Source organism: Mustela erminea, chromosome 3 (assembly GCF_009829155.1).
Source record: "Mustela erminea isolate mMusErm1 chromosome 3, mMusErm1.Pri, whole genome shotgun sequence".
Classification (NCBI taxonomy): Eukaryota; Metazoa; Chordata; class Mammalia; order Carnivora; family Mustelidae; genus Mustela; species Mustela erminea.
The window spans coordinates 128,952,463-128,970,410 of NC_045616.1; the positions used below are offsets into that span (position 1 = coordinate 128,952,463).

A 17,948-nucleotide genomic window follows, 5' to 3' on the forward strand; every position below is an offset into this window, starting at 1 on the left:
ACCATGAAAAATTTTCCAGTGAAAATCATTAGATAGATTTCATGGTCAGCGTGAATAGCTAGTAACATTTTCACACACATTTGAAAAACTTTGCATTCTTCTTATTCACTTCTCTATTTTGAACTTATTCAGATATGCTCTTCTGGCAAGACTGCTCTGAACTCCAGGTTGGTCCATGCACCATCGCTCTTCTTTCTGATAGTAATCTATGCCTATTTCTATCTTTTTATTGCATATATCACAATTAAATTCTCTGTGCTTGCCTACGAAACTGAATCTCTTCAAACTTTGTAACTCTAGTCCCTGGCCTAGGGTTCTGTGGGTCTTCAATAATGTGTATTGAAATAACCATCCAAACACAGGCACATACATACATATATACAAATATGTTTTCTTTTTTATTCATCATTCGTTTCCCTATTCCACATTGATATTTCCTACTTGATCGATTGACATAAAATCGTTTTCAATCTATGACATAAAATTATTTTCAACCTATGACATACCAGTCATTAAAATTAAATATGGAGTATGTTGTAAATGATATCATTATTGACTAAACATTAACATTCTATGCTTCGACTAATATTCATATGTTCAGCAAGCTTTATTGAGACCATACTTTATACACCAGTCACTATGTCCTGTAATCAGTGTGTCTTCAAGAACACAGACATGTAGGAAATCATATAGATATGCACATCAGTACAATTCAGTTCATTAAGAACACAAGATAAAATCACAACTTAAGATAGAGGAATCTGGGGCTGCCTGGTGGCTCAATGGGTTAAGCCTCTGCCTTCAGCTCAGGTCATGATCTCAGGGTCCTGGGATCGAGTCCCGCATCGGGGTCTCTGCTAGGCAGGGAGCCTGCTTCCTCCTCTCTCTCTCTACTTATGATCTCTCACTGTCAAATTAAAAAATCTTTAAAAAAAAAAAAATGGAGGCATCTGTCCAAAAAATCCTCTCTGAAGGAGGTGACAGCTCGCTTGAGTCCCGAAGGCTGTGTGGGAGGTAGCGGATTGAGATGTTTGTGGAACGAGCATTCCAGATGGAAAGGGCAGCTAGTGTAAAGGCAGAGGATAGAGAAAGCATGGCGGTTTGAGGAAGTGCCCATACAGTATTCAGTATGTTTGGAATGTAGAGTGGGAGGCAGTCAGTAGCAGGAGATGAGTAAATGCGGATCTATGTCTTGGCAAGAAATGAGGATTTCATCCTACACTCAATGGGCAAGGGGGATGGAATGACCAAATTCGCTTTCAGGAATAAGCGTTCTCATAGAGGGAGGCTCCCAGGCAAACAGATAGACAGGAGAGTCTTAAAATAATCCAGACAAGAAGTAATGAGGATTTAAACTCATCTTCATCGAGAGATGGGAAAAGACACTAGAGAAAAAAACCAATAGAATTTATAGTCCAGCTGTTTATGGAGAGTAAGTGAAAGGGAAGCTTTATAAATGGCAGCATGATTTGGGTTTGGATAACTGTGTGTGAAGCTATTTCACATGATAGTGAATATAGATAAAATAGATTTGCAAGGGTAGAAGTGGGAAGAAATGAGAGAGGAGTTAGGTGGAGAGCTTTCTGGACTACATATTCTAAGTCTGCAGTGGTTATATTGGTCGTATATCCAGTTTCTCACCAACATCTGCCACATTTGCAGTTATTTCATCCATGTGTTTACCCAATACCTATTTGCTGAATTTATGAATAAGTACCTTTGAAACCGGCAGGTTATAAATGTCCAAGAAGATCAATAGTCTGTTTGCAGTACCAGAGACCTCCAATAATAAAGTGAAGATTAAGATGGCTCTGGTTCACAATAAATTAGAAGAATGAATTTCCCTTTTGAAAGTGGCCTCTAACGTAAGAGCAGAAAAGATGGTGCGCTGACCTCAAAAACATGAGGCATTGCCACAACATTGTAAGAATGCATCTCGGTTCCTATTATAACCTATTAAAATTATTTAATCTTCTCCCAATTTCATCTGCTACTCCCCACCCCTTCTGAGCCATATCTTAGAGAGAATTAAGCCCTATTGTCCTAAAGCATATGTTACAAGTAATGAATTAACTTAACACCTGTCCATCTAAAATGGTATAATTTATTTACCATCCTTGTGAGAATTCATAAAATAATCACTGAAATGATTTTCTGTGTTGTATGCTTTAGGTGAGGAATCCTAGCTGAGAAAGCAACCCTTTCTTCCTCCTAATATTATAACAACCTACTTCCCATAATATATATATATATATATATATATATATATGTATATATTTATATATTTATGATGAGTAAATTTTGTATTTATATTTTATTTATTTTATTTTCCTTATTTATTTCTATTTATAATATATATACTTATGTATATATTCTGAGCAAGTAATAAGAAAAGCAGAAGAAACTTAATGTTCCTCTTATTAGGGGTTCTATTCAGTTTTATCTACCTGTCACAAGTTTATGACATTTGCACATTTACAACTACCATTCTGGTTGAAGAACCATTGCGTATATTAAAAGATGTTTCTGTTCTCAAAAAGACCAAATCTATAGCTGAATCTAATAACATCTAGAATTTGTATGTAATATTATGAAGTTACATAAACCGTACCTAGGAGAGAGGAAAAGTCCCTATCCCGTTATGCTCTCTGTTACCCTGTCATTTAGGCTGTAAAAAACAAACACTCTTGATAGAATGCCTCCAGCAGTCTCTGAGGAGGAAAAGACCGTTCAGCCCAATGGTGGAAAGATACATGCCATCCTTTAACCTTTCTGTGGGAAGACAAAGGATGCTGAGAAGATGTACTGAACCCTAGGGAAGCTTTTCAGCAGGAAGCACTTTGGCAATGAGAACAAGGAGAATGAAGACAAAAATCTCTGACCCTAAAACTGATGACTCAGCACCATTTACCACATACGTATTTTGACACTCTAACATTAGACTAACTCAGTAGCCTGGAGCGTAAAGAAACATGACCTCATGATGAAATTAACAATTATTAATAGTTATTCATGCCATCTCCATGTATCATGATGGAAAGCCTCTTATTATAGCTGCCTCCCTAAAGCCTAGTGGGCAAGCTGGTGCAGGTCTGTGTTGGATTTTTCACTGGTCTGTGATGAAGTAAGGTAAGAACAGTGGAGTAAGTTATCCTTACAGGTGAGTTTATGGAACTCTCCTGTTTTTATTCTGTGTTTATTTTTTTATTTTGAAAATACTCTTGCTATTTCTATATTAAAATATTTGTTTCTTTTATGTACTGATGATGACGGATTATTTTTTTTAATCTTTTTAATGTCTTTTTACTTGTGTCCAGATCTGGGGAACAAAATGTGCTGACCAGGGGCGCCTGGGTGGCTCAGTGGGTTAAGCCTCTGCCTTCGGCTCGGGTCGTGATCCCAGGGTCCTGGGATCGAGCCCCGCATCGGGCTCTCTGCTCAGTGGGGAGCCTGCTTCCCCCCTCTCTCTGCCTGCCTCTCTCTCTGCCTCTCTGCTGCTTGTGATCTCTGTCAAATAAATAAATAAAATCTTTAAAAAAAAATGTGCTGACCATATCTTGGTCCTAATTAAACAATTTTTTAAAATATGCTACTGGTTCGTATCTAAATATATCATAACTACTCATTAATTTATTCATCCACCAACAAATACTGAACAACTGCAAAATGTCGGCTACTGTTGTAGGTCATGGCAATCCGGTAGTGAGGAAGAGAAATTATATCTTGCCCTCATGCAGTTTACAATTCCCATTGACAGACAATTAATAAACAAAAGATATCAATAAATAAAATAACTTCAGATAGTTAAAAATGCATCGAAAACAAACAGTTTCCATGTATAGTTTTTGCACGTTTTCAAGTGGGCTCATATAGACTACTCCCCCCGCACCTCACACTTATCTACTCTACGGGATTAGTCATGCCCGTCACAGGAAGCATGTTGTTGGGAATATTGTTCATTATGTAGCACTGCTATGTAATATGTATCACACATTCTTCATTCTTTTTTCTCTACTCCCTCCCAAAAAAAGGTCTTTCTGCTTTTGCATCAAAGAAAATATTATGAAACTTAACCATACATCCCAACACAAAAGAAACCGCATCGTATGTGGCTCTCACAACACTTCCAGAATCATATTACATAGCTAACCAAAGAGAAGAGCTTCTCTATATTATGTTTTTGCATGTCCTCAAATGCTTTTTTGTCCACACGCACTATCAAAAAGCCCCCATTTAATCAAACTTCTTTCACAACAATTTGCACATCAGGTACTATTTATTAACACTAAAATTTTAAAATTATTTTTTCCTTTATCTAAATGCCATGGCTCTTTAGCATATCTTTTTTATCCAATTTAATTAAGCTAGTAAACCAACTGGAGTTATCTAACACTTGCATGGGGGAAAAAAATGGATGGAGCTTTCTAAAAGTGTTTCTAATATGTTTAAATATTAGCTTTCTCTTATTAAAGTGAACTGTTTTATCAAGATTATCCCCCACAAGTGCATAATTAAAGCAAACATCTCCAAAAAGTTTAATTACAGTTGCTTTGATGTCCAAAACATAATTTTAAGCTTCTGTTGTCAAGATGATGCAAAAATTGTACAAAGTCAAAAAGCAGTAGCACATTTGCCACCTGGGACTTAAGATTTATTTATGCATTTTAGAGAGAGAGAGTCCGCTTGAGTAGGGAAGGGAAGGAGGGAGAGACTTTCAGGCAGACTCCCCATTGAGCGCAGAGCCCAACTTGGGACTCCATCCATCTTGGTCCCCAAGATCGTAACCTGAGCCAAAATCAAGAGTTGAACACTTAACCGACTGAGCCATCCAGGCACCTTAGCCACCTTGGATTTTTAGAGCAGGGTTTATGGAAATATGAGCCCCAACAGTATGACCTCATTAACACTATTGTCAGTCCATCAATCCAGTGCTTTTAGGTGAAGGATTTGCTACCAGCATCTAATACGTAGATGCCAGAGATGCAGTGGAACATTTTGCAATGCCCAGGACAGCTCCTGACAGCAGAGAATTATCCAACCCTAAGTGAACATAGGGCTACAGTTGAGAGACTGTGGTCTAGAGAGTCTCGTTCAATTTTATATATCGAAACACACATCCATTAATTAATACAAATCTGACAACAAGAAGAGTTATTGTTCTTACACTTATTTTCCTTTTCTTCTGAGATCCATTCAGTTCTTCCTTCATTCTTCACATTCTCACTGGTCTCTGAAGTTCCAGTTGTCATCCTTCCTTCTGTTTAGGGATTTCTGCTCATGATAATGATGGTGTAGAAAATAGTAATGAAGTTATACCTCGATAAATCAATATTCTAGGAATAAGTTATTCTTGTTATATTTTACTGTGCTCAACAAAAACAGAATTTTTTTGTTTTCAATTGATATTCTCTTAAAATAGGTTAATATCTTTCTTTGAAATACATGAGCATACTTTTCTTGTCCTGGCATAGTATTACAATGGATTATATATCTTTCATCTTTCAACACTTACTTGTACTTATTTTAAATGTTGTAGGGGTTTTTTGGGGGGTGTGGGGTACAGAGGGAGAGGGAGAGAGAATCTCAAGCAGACTCTATATCAGCATGGAGTCCCACATGGGGCTGAATCTCCAAACCCTGAGATCATGACCTGAACTGAAATCAAGAGTCAGATGCTTATCCAACCAAGCCACCCAGGCTCCTCAATGTTGTAGGTTCTAGGGGATGTTTCCACTTAAGGCTCATCTAGGAAAGAGAGAGAGTAGTGCCGTGACCTGGAAAGGGCAAATTTACAAAATTTGTTCCTGGTTAGAAATTTGAACACTGACTGAATGTTTGATAATATTAAGAAATTACTGATAATTTTTAGGTATAACAATATTAGAGTGAGTATATTTTAGTAATGCATAGTGGAACTTTAAAGTTCCACTTTTAAGTTAAACTAATATATTTAATCTCAGATTAATCAGGGAAAGGGGAAATATATGAGGTATCAGTGAAACAAATTTAGCTTTGAGTTAATAATTGCTTAAGCTAGGTGGTAAGCATATAGGGATTTATTTTTACTATTATTTACATTGTTCTATAGTTTATTAGACTATGATGTTATACTATCCCACTAGTATTCTAATGGTATACTAGTATACTATTCTGCCTTTTATAAATACTCAAAAATATTCCACAATAAGAATCTTAAAAATCAAAGAAATAGGAAACAAGTGAGCCTTTTCTATAACTTTTTTCTTTTAAGATATATTCCTTCTATCCCTACCTTCTCCACAAACCTGGGAAGAAAATACTGGTTAACTGACTACCTGGTTAAGTGAGATTTCTATTAGATATAGTTTTAAAAAGATGCAGTCACATCTCAGTTAAGCTTATAAAAGATGAGAAACTGTCTTTTCTCCAAGATGAGAGTCAGACTATCTCTGGGAGAAGAGTTTCCTCAAGTCCATTTATCATACTGAGCAAGTAGGTCAGGAAGGAACTTTTTACTGTAGTTTAGATAAACTGTTGGGGCGTTTGACCCAATTCTTCAGCTCACTTTGTTTGAAATCACAAGCTAAAACATAGCATATGCATCTTTAGTCCACTGACTGCTATTCTTTCCAGATTTTATTTGACTAAGATATGATAAAGGTCATCTATTTAGAAGGGGGAGGGGAAGTCTATAAAACCTAGAAGTTGGCAGACTTTTTCTGTAAAGGACCAAATAGTAAATATTTTAGACTTTGTGGACCATGTATGATCTCTGTTGCGTATTTATCTTTTAATTTGTTTATTGTTTAAGAAACCTTTAAAAACATGCGGGGGTGCCTGGGTGGCTCAGTGAGTTAAAGCCTCTGCCTTCAGTTCAGGTCATGATCCCAGGGTCCTGGGATCAAGCCCCACGTCGGGCTCTCTGCTCAGCAGGGAGCCTGCTTCCTCCCCTCTCTGCCTGCCTCTCTGCCTACTTGTGATCTCTGTCTGTCAAATAAATAAATAAATAAATCTTAAAAAGAAAAAAAAAGGAAACCTTTAAAAACATGAAAACTATGTTTAATATAATACAAAAAGCAGCAAAAATGTGAAGGTTGGATTTGGCTATAGGAATCCTGTTATATCCTCTCATTTTAAAACTAGCCATTCTCCCAGATTTAATGTATTCTGAATAACATAAGCAAAAGCATTCTATAAAATATATTTTACTTATTATTATTCATTTAATGCATATGCATTTTACCCCTATCACTTAATACATGCTACTGTAACTAAACCAACTGATTATTGATGTGGATTATTTTTTATCATTAGTATATACTTGAACTTATACACAAACTTTTTGAATCAGAATTTAAGTACCATTTTTATGATTGTAATTATTATCTTGAATTTGCTTACTTGTCATATAGAGCGATGCTTCTTGGAGGGAGAAGATGTCAACAGATACTTAACATGTGATAAGATTAATTTATGAGTGTGCCTGTTTTCTGGGTAAGGGGATGGTAGTAGGGTTTCTTCGTTTGTTTCATACATTTTTGCTGTTACTTTGCCCAAAAAGAGATTTCCAGCTGACCTCTCTACTGATACCTTGGAGTATTCAGAAGTAGAAAATGGAACTCTGTAGGTAGGAAGTTAGTTTTCTACTCACTTCAAGGCTTCTCTGTGACTACTCATTACTGGTCTTGAAGAACTCACCGTAATCTCTCAAGAGTGGGTAAGAATAGAAAAGGTAGAGGCTTTTAACAAAATGGACAGGAATGAATATCTCGAAAGAGGTCCCAGATGGAGAAGTGTATGAGTCAGGCACTTTCGGGCTGAGCAGCATTGAGTCAAGCTTGGGTTAGCTGAGGTGGTAGAGCCTATTGTGAGGAAATATGGGAAGAAAGGAAGCACAGAAAGTCAGAGGCTGACTCTGTGGCAAGAGAGAATGGCCCTTGGGAATCCATAGCAATTCCAGTTCCCCAGAAGCCATTTTAGGAAAATTCACCATTCCCATAACTTGGGCCATCCCTGACTTACCTACCTATTCATTCCTCAATTTCAGGCTCCCCATGAGAGGGCATAATTAGGCTTGTCAGTCACAATCCACCATAAAGCATCCCCATCGGTAAGAGTTCTCCAGCCAGACCATCCTGTGCGCTGCTGACCAGGTTTGGGATGCCTGTCTTTTAAGCAGGCATCAATCATGGCCGCACCTGTAAAAATACACATACTCAGTTACGTGATGAAGTCTTAGCAACTCGGACACACGACACAAATACTACTTCTAACCAATTTTACAAAAAAGAGCTCCTGGCTTCATGTCAGCAAGTGTTTTATGAAATGAAATTTTTCTCTGGATGTCGAAGTTTTGCTTGCCTTTTTCCCCAAAACAACCTTTTATCTTCTCTCACTCTAAGCAGACACCCTCTAGTGGTTTGCCTTTACATCTAGTTCAGAATTCACAGCTGCCTCATCACCTTTCAAGTTCTTTTGAAGCCTCATTTACAGTAATTCCTCAAAGAGGTCACTGTTGTTCTGGATGCTACAGCTTTATTTGAGGCATATCCCCATCTCCTCCTACCCAAACTGTAATTGTGAAACTTCCTTACAAACTTTTTTACCTGCTAGGAGTCCTCTCCCCCCATCCATTTTACAAGCCAACTGTAGATCTCTCACAGCAGATGTGAAAGAGAACAAGTTTACCTTCTGGAGAAAGAGAGGCTGAGTGTTTTTCCCAGGTATGGCCGGACACGCAGAGAACTCCTCAGCTCTGTTCCATTTATTCTTCCCTAAAACCATACTTTATACACAACTCCCTTCCTTCAGAAGCCTTGCAATAATATTGTCAGTCAAGACCAAACCTCTTACCTGCGGAGTGCTTTTCTCCCTGCCTGCTCAAATTCCTATGATCCTGAGACTTCTGTTCCGACACTCCCGAGGGAGCCCCAACCCAAACTCTCCTCTGAACCTGTGCGCAGGACACTGCTTCACTCCGTCTTCCTTCCCATCCGTTCTTCTGTCTTCCGCATCCTCATGGCCTGGGCAGTGCAACTCCTACACTGTTCTCAGAGCCTAACTAAGCCTTCTCTTGTCACCAAAAGTGCACAGAAATCTATTCCGCCAGATCATGTATTTGAATTTTTAGATTTTTATCAGGTTAAAATCCCTAGCAGACATTTTAGATTGGGAATTATCCTCAAGCTTGGTTTATATATTGTGTTTGGATTTCTAATGAACTATAAACTCTGAGGGGTTTTTTTGTTTGTTTGTTTTTGTTTGTTTTTGTTTTTTTAATGTACCCCATAGTTTCCTTCAAGGTGCAATAAGAAAATCATTTGTTGACTTGAATTTATACCGTCCCTTAATTTCCATTCCTTTATGCCCTCTTTTTCTCCAATTTCTTTTAAACAAGGAACCCTGTTTTAGTTGTAAGTCTGACAGCTACAAGACTTCTCCTCCCCACCCAAAAAAGCTCATCACTGATATCACCTAAAACCTTGTTAGAAAAATGCATTGTCAGCACCCCCCTATTTACGAAATCCTAATATGCTTTTAAGCAAAATGTCCAGGGGAATCTTATGTATATTAAAGTGTGGGAAGCACTGCACTGAAGATTCCAGTATGAATCAGTTAGCCATTCATTGTTACATTGAATAAACCAAGAAAATGTTTATTTAAATCCCTATTTTATCACTCACACGTGTATGTGTATAGGTGACTGAAAGAGACAGAAAGAGAACCTGGGGGAAGCTTTGGAGACAAATAACTGTTTTGCTGTAGTAGACTTGCCTCGTAAATATCTAGTGAATATATTTTCTGTTTAGACTATTATTTCTGCTGTACTTCTCTTTTTCTTTTTCATTTTGTGTAAGCATATTAAACCACATAGGAAAACAGAGCTGTCAAGATATCACTTCAAGAAAACACAGTTGATGTAGCTAAGAGCTAAAATCATTTGATGAATTTTTTAGAAGCTGGCTGCTTTTTAAAGGCATTCATAATTCACAATGTTTGATTAACTTTTAAAGAGTTGAGTGTTGGTAGATTTAAAATCAAAAGGGAAGATTTGGAGTGGTCCGGTGGATTTTTAATGATGGATAGAAATCAGGAAATGTATGGTCTTACCCTTCTTAGCTTTGATTTTTTTATGTGATTTTTGTTCCAATCGCATAACAGTTCCCCTTTAATCTTCTGTATGTCATATGGACTAACATGGGGCTGGCAGTGATTGCTTTTTTTTCTACCCAGCAGATATTTTGAAAATTACCAAGATAGTCCATCAAGTATTTTAACTGCGAAAGACAAGTAGTATAAATATATAGTAGATAACAGTTTATAAATAGTATTGTGTAAAGCAGATTTTATGCAGACATTAGGCAGTTGAAGAAGTCACAGTAGAATTTAAAGACACATCCATCATCAGGAATGGTAAGGGGTGAGAGTTTTAGAAGTGGGAAGTATAAACCTTAATGGGAACATCTGTAATCCAACAGAACGAAACAATCATGTCACAAACATGTTTGTAATCAATAGGAACCAGATAATAGATATGAGTAATGTAACTTCTGGTGGATGGGGTCAAAGCTCCTCAAAAAGATATGGCTATTTGGAATGTTGTACTCAAGAGTGAACACTGTGTTTTATGAAACGTATTTGCACACTGCTGTAAGTCATTTCTACTTTTCATTTATTCATTGATTCACTCATTCTTCATTTCTTGAACCACAATGATATCATGTGACTAAATCCACAGTCAGTCCTAGATATTATAAATGTGATGGTTGTACTTTTCATTAAAGACCTTATTAGATAGTTTAGAGAAATAATCACGTAAACAAGTAAGTCTGTAAATGTGCCATAGGGTCTAAGATGCACGATTATCAAGCAGAGTAGAGACAAAGATAACTAAGAAGGGTGCCCATGGGTGTGAAATCATCTCACTTGAGCCAAGTCTAAGGAATTGGGATGGTTAGTTGATGAACAGATTGTTTACAAGAGGGTGGAAGGTGTGGGAGATGATAATTATATTTCACAAATTTGAACAGTTACTTGGTATATGAAACATTACATTTTCCTTTGTTCCAGCAGGTAGAGTCAAAATCACAAGGAAAAATAATACAGTAAGAAGAGAGGGAACTTAAGGGGGAAAGGAAGGGACGCGTGTTTCAGGAGGGCTCACACTGTGCTAGGCTGTGCCAGGCACTCTGTAAGCACTATTTTAGTTAATCCTTGTAACCGCTTTGCCAATGCTTAACCTGTCTGAAATGCCACTACTAGGCCAATATTCAGAGCCACAGGTGATCACCCTAAATGCTCTACTTTAAGAGAGATGAATTGACCAAACATATGGGGGATACCTTAGATTTTTTTGGCAAAGCAGTAACTTTAGATGATACAACTGACCGCATAACCAGTGGTAGGAGATGCTAATAGTTGTACAAATGTGACAGTGTCTGTGAGAACTGAAATAACCGGTTGTATCCTTTGAAAATAAAGCAAAATTGGATATTCTATTTTTTTTTAAATTAATTTTTTATTTTTTATAAACATATATTTTTATCCCCAGTGGTACAGGTCTGTGAATCACCAGGTTTACACACTTCACAGCACTCACCAAAGCACATACCTCCCCAATGTCCATAATCCCACCCCCTTCTCCCAAACCCCCTCCCCCCAGCAGCCCTCAGTTTGTTTTGTGAGATTAAGAGTCACTTATGGTTTGTCTCCCTCCCAATCCCATCTTGTTTCATTTATTCTTCTCCTACCCACTTATATTTTTATTAGACTATCATGACTCTTCTTTTGTAATATCTGAATTTGGAAATATGTTATATCCGGTCTGTTTCAGAAGCTTATTAAAGATGTGAAATATTTCTATTTTTAAAAGATTTTATCTGTTTTTTAGAGGAAGAGAGAGCACAAGCAGGGGGACAACAGAAGGAGAGGGAGAAGCAGGTTCCCTGCTTAGCAGGGACTTTGATGTAGGGCTCCATCCCAGGATCCCAAGACCATGATCTGAGCAGAAGGCAGACACTTACTGACTGAGCCACCCAGATGCCCCATGAAATATTTCAAAATACATCAATACTACAAATTTATATCTATTTAATGTTCTATTCTACTCCAAATTCCCTCGATTGCTATTCAAATCCATGTGACAGACATCTCAAGTGCTTCTACCAGCCAAGCTTGATATGCAGATTGATTTAAGCCAGATGTTACCACCTCCTATGCAATAAGAGGTGACATTTTCCTAGTTCACTAGTATAAATATAGAAAGATTACAAATACAGATATAGAAAGAAAACAACAACAAAAAAGTGTTATTTCCTCTTGCACATGCTATGAGACACTAGATTAGGAGCCTAAGTAATTTAGAGGAAATTAGTATTTTGATACACAGCGGAGAATTACTTTTATTTCATGATCTTGGGTACAAAAAAAAAAAAAAGGAAGCAGCTTCTTGCTTAGGTTACTACGAGCAACTAAGTACAAATGTTCCTATAAATTCTAGAAACTCAGGATAAACATATTACCGTACAAATTTCTGTCATAAGTTCCTGGTAAGTTCTTGTGTTACTGCAATGTCAAACTCTGTTTTAGGGGTCATGGAAATATTTCTGAGTTGCAAAATTCTTGATGCCATTTATAAAGTGACTTTGTATAGGTATCAGTAATGTCACTGAACTGCTTATAAAGTTAACTGATGTCTGCAAAAATAGCACTGAGTAGTTGAATATATCTCATACCCTAAGGTTTATTAAAAGTGTGTGTGTGTGTGTGTATATATATATACATGTGTGTGTATATATATATATATATATATATATATATATATATATATATAGTGGTGAGTCAAATTTAATCTCCTGGAACATAACTCTTTATAATGTTGAAACTGAAAACAGTTTCCAATGTGCCTGTGGTAGGTTGCTTTACTGTCAGTTTTCCTCTTCAATAAGTGAAATAACTTACCCTGTAAAAGAAAAAAAAAAAAAGGAGAATCATAGAAAATTAAAATTAATATGTCAAGTACCCAAATACTTGTGTTCTGGATTATAATTTAGAAATTTATATCCAGCTAAAGAGACTTACTTCCAAGTAAATTTGCACTGAAATTCTTAAAACAATGATAGCACCACTGGGAAATTCCCAGTTTAGTTCTTGAAGAGTAAATAAACAAGGAGAAGTAGGAAGATTGGAACATCAACATGGTCTAGAAAATGTGCCATAATATTATTTGTTAAAAAAACTTACATCTGTAAGATACACTTAGTTTGTTTTTTGGGAGTTCAATTTTATTTCATTGTGAACTTTACTTTTTGTGTGAAGTCATCTGACCACCCAAAAGCAAGTTAGCTTTCTACCTGGTGAGAAACAATATCATCTACGTTGAAGAAAATATTACCAAGCAGTCTAGATACTTTCTTCATTATAGATATTGCACAAAACCCACAAAGATGTGTTGTGTTGCTTAGAGAAAGCACATAAATCATTTGGCAAGTTCTGTTACAAAGGGGAGATACCTCGCAGGAAAACCAATATTACACTGTTGAAAACTTAAGAATAGAACTTAGTGTGGACCTTGGTTTCATCCACAATCATTGATGTACTCATAGCATTTTAAAATAATTTTCTCTGGGTTCAAATCTCAAGGTTGCAGTCTCAGGAGGGATACAATAATGTCACTGTATAATTGCTGTATTTAAACTGTCAAACCAGTGATCGAGATAAGTAATTTTAAGGAAATAATTAGAAAATGCAATACAAGAAAATAAAAGTAGTGACAAACTATATATCCATAATTTCTTAGGAACCTCAAAGATAGTATGAGATACAGATGAATAAAATCGTTTTTCTTTATGTTTTTAATCCAAACCCAAACACACACACACACACACACGCACGCACGCACGCACGCAGAGGAAATGCACAAAAACTCTGTAACACCTGACACAAGTCCCTCTTCCCTCAATAAGCAGATCTCCAAAATAACTTAGTAATAATCAAAAATTAATTCATGGAGAAGCAGCTGCTCCACTCACATACTGAGTCTAGAAATTCATTTCATGAAATCTAAGACTCCTTTCCAATCAGAAGTTTGCTTTTTTCATTGCTAAGTTGTGGCATGTATTAGTTTTGTTATTCATGGTAGAAACAAAGACTTTGGAGCTTTAAAAGGAGGGACTATTCAAAGTGATTTTCAAACTGACCAATGAGTATACCTTCACTCCACTAGTGAGTACACCTTCGTTTGTTCTGTTTCTCACTACGAGATTATTGCCAAGAATTAATGGCTGAAGAATTTTGTGTTGCCTCCAGAACTGTAATAACATAAAATTACAGTTGTTTAGGCCAAAAATTTGTTTTAAGTATGCTGCTGGTTACTGATGAAACTTGAAGGGAAAGTAGAGGGAACTTGGAATCTACATATGAAAGACTATGGCCAGGGCAGGAGCAGATCTCCTGGCAGAACCCAAGAATGGCTCCCAGCTGAGACCCTAGGACTACAGAGAGCCAAATGAAAAGTGAGGGAGAAAACAGGGGCCCTACCCACGCCTGCATGTGATACGTAGTGTTATCTGTCCCTCACTCCACATTGCCCAGCAGCCTGTAACGAGGCATTTTATTCTCCTGAGGTTCTTCTTTGAAAGCAAGTGAAGAAGGCAGACAACTAGGACTTACTAGTGACCCTAGAGTAAAGCCTTCCCCATTCCAGAATTTAAGGAAATAAGAGAACAAATTGCCTATCCCTTTGCTCTAAAGAGAAACTCCAAATCAACAAATTATGCCACATCACCAGATTTTTCATCCTTAAATGTGGAAGGATGTCAGTGGATTACCTGAAGAAACCATTAAACATTCAAAGAAAGGTCAGACACAGAGGCAGAGATAGTGGAGAGAAAGAATTTAGAAAACAGAAGGGCACTAAAATATATATAAAATATAAAAACAAAAGCCCGTTTTTCTTTTCACTTTCATAGTTTTATTGCAATATATTTTACATATATGTCACCCATGTCAAGTGTACAATTTAATTTTTTTATTAAATTTACCAAATTTTGAAGCCATCACCATAAATCAAGTTTAGAACATTTTCATCACCCCAGTAAGATTTCTTGGACCCATTTACTGTGAATCTCCTTTCTCACCCGCTCTCCCAAGCAACCAATAATTTGTCTCTCTAGATTTGCCTTCTCTGGATACTTCATATATATGGAATCATAGAACATGTGGACTCATGTCTTGCTTCTTCCACTTATGTTTGTGAAACACACTGAGGTCTGTCCATGTTGGAGCATATTTGTGTCTTTCGTATTCAGAACTTTTAACACCCATCAGGAGATAGTGCACATTACATCTATAATGAAAGAAAAGGATATAATGAGAAAGCAATAAAATAGGAAAATGGAAAGCATTTGGAAATTAAAAACATAAGTGCCAAAACAAAACTATATGAAAAAGAATGGAAGGTAAAGTTGAGGAAATCTCCTGCTGTCATAATCACTACTAACAGGTTTGCATTCCCTCATATCTTGTTTTTTGTTTCCTATTCTGTGCACTTAGATATTAATTTTATAACTAGTTTTTTAAATAAGTTATGCACATCACAAAATAAAAATAATTTATTTAAAGAGACATTGAAAAAAATGCACATCTGCATAAAGGAGTGTTTTTCATCTGGAGCAAGGCATATAGGTAGATGTTATTATTATCATTATGATCATTTTTATCTGACTGTAATTACAATCTTGTATCCTTTTCTCACTCAAGCTTTCTGACCATTCATGGTTATCACTCTGACTTTAAAAGCTTCCCTTTTCATAAATGCCACATAGGTCATCTAGTGGCCATGTACCTGTTGTATCTTGACTCGTTAAACATTTAGGGCACACTCTTTCAGATCTGATTAAATAAATATTTATCACTATGTAAACATTGTTCTTTTTTTCTCCCATTTTATTTCATTTCTTTTCAGTGTCCCAGCATTCATTGTTTATGCACCACACCCAGTGCTCCATGCAATACGTGCCCTCCGTAATACCCACCACCAGGCTCACCCAACCCAACCCCCACTCCAAACCCTCAGTTTGTTTCTCAGAGTCCACAGTCTCTCATGGTTTATCTCCCGCTTCGATTTCCCCCAATTCCCTTCTCCACTCCATCTCCCAACATTGCTCTAATTATAGAGTATTCCTTGGGTTAGATTGTCCAGTAAAATTTCTGGGTTGAAGGTTATGTATACTTTTTAAGATCTCTGTTACATCTCACTGGTTATTTTCCATGAGGTTTATAACCTAACCATTCTACATGACAAGTTGCACAGATTTGAAAGCAACACTTAGCAGTAATGGGTTTTCTATCAGTTTACTCACCATAATGTCCCAATTATAAATTACATGATATGGCATTTGTACTTTAGTGACCAACAGGAATTTAATTGGGGGGTAGTGCTAAAAAATACTTCTTTTATTACATTCTGTAGAGTAGACAGCAAATTCTATGAAGTGATAATATGCTTTATGTTTAAATATAATATAGATTCATCTTTCTACATACACTATTACACACAGATGCATGCATGCACACAAATGTGAACTCCCCACAATATTACTTATTAAATTTACATGTTTACCAGCGTGAACAACAACATAAGTGGTTGCTTCAGTGGCATTTCCTAAAATGCTATCTCCCCAGATTGGTTCAAATGTGCTTCTTAATACTTCCAGAATACCCACCGTCTGTATTATTGTTCTTACCAGATTGCATTTAAATGAACTCTCAATTAAGAAATCTTTTTTTTAAATCATCAGTATAGAAATAACAAAAAGTAGGTAATATGAAGTTACTTAAAAAGTTCAGAAGAGTGTGCATTTAGGCCTCTTTCAATAATTATTTTTCTATTATTTCCTTATGTTAGGAAATTGTGTATTCAAAAATACTTCTGCCATTTCTTTTTTCAAACTGGTTATCCTGAAACTAAATTTCTTAAAAATATTTCTAATTTTTTAAAAAAATCAAAATTTATAGAGTTTAATTAATAAATTTAGAGAAATGAAATAAAAAATTATCACTTGTAGACTCATTTAAGTTAGAAATTAAGGAAATCCAAATTCGCAAATGTTTGCTTTACTGAATTTTGGAAATCTAATTCTCCAAAAAGAATTTTTCTTAGAAATTATTGAAATAGAAAGCCTCTCTGTGCATTTGGAATATAGTGTTCTATACCCATCTCATGGGAATGAGATCTCCCCTTATGTAAGGCATGCCTGAATGCATTCCCCAAAACCTGGTCCAGTTTTTCCTGATCATAGGACTTTCTAGGCCAGTGTGTGGGTTCACTTTGGTTTCTATCTATATCATATGATCTGCTTTTTGCCTTCCAAACTTAATAAAAATCTTGTCTGATTATACTATCTTTTTTTTTTTTTTTTTAAGAATTTATTGGGTGCCTGGGTGGCTCAGTGGGTTAAAGCCTCTGCCTTCGGCTCAGGTCATGATCCTAGGGAGCCTGCTTCCTCCTCTCTCTCTCTGCCTGCCTCTCTGCCTACTTGCGATCTCTCTCTCTCTGTCAAATAAATAAATAAAATCTTTAAAAAAAAAAAGAATTTATTTATTTGTTTGACAGAGAGAAACACAACGAGAGAGTGGGAACAAAAGCAGGGGGAGTGGAGAGGGAGAAACGGGCTTCCCCTCAGAGCAGGGAGCCTGATGTGGGGCTTGATCCCAAGACCCTGGGATCATGACCTGAGCCAAAGGCAGACACTTAATGACTGAGCCACCCAAGAGCCCTGATTACAGTTTCTTCCAGTGTTCGACTCTGTTGTGGACTTACGATTCTCTTTTTTACATTTTTATTGTTATTTCAGGTGGATTGGAATGAGGGCTGAAGGATAGGTAACTCCATTTCAGCTTTCCATTTGAACTAAAAGATTTAAACTGTTTAACAATGAATATTATTTTAAGGTTGAGTATTGTCAATT

At 36.5% G+C, this 17,948-nt stretch overlaps 1 protein-coding gene across 1 annotated transcript in view; it reads left to right on the plus strand.

The window, feature by feature from the left end:
- Positions 1-17,948, plus strand: part of HCN1 (hyperpolarization activated cyclic nucleotide gated potassium channel 1) — a 392,660-nt gene that overhangs the window by 367,996 nt on the left and 6,716 nt on the right. The gene's annotated exons all lie outside the window — the stretch shown is intronic.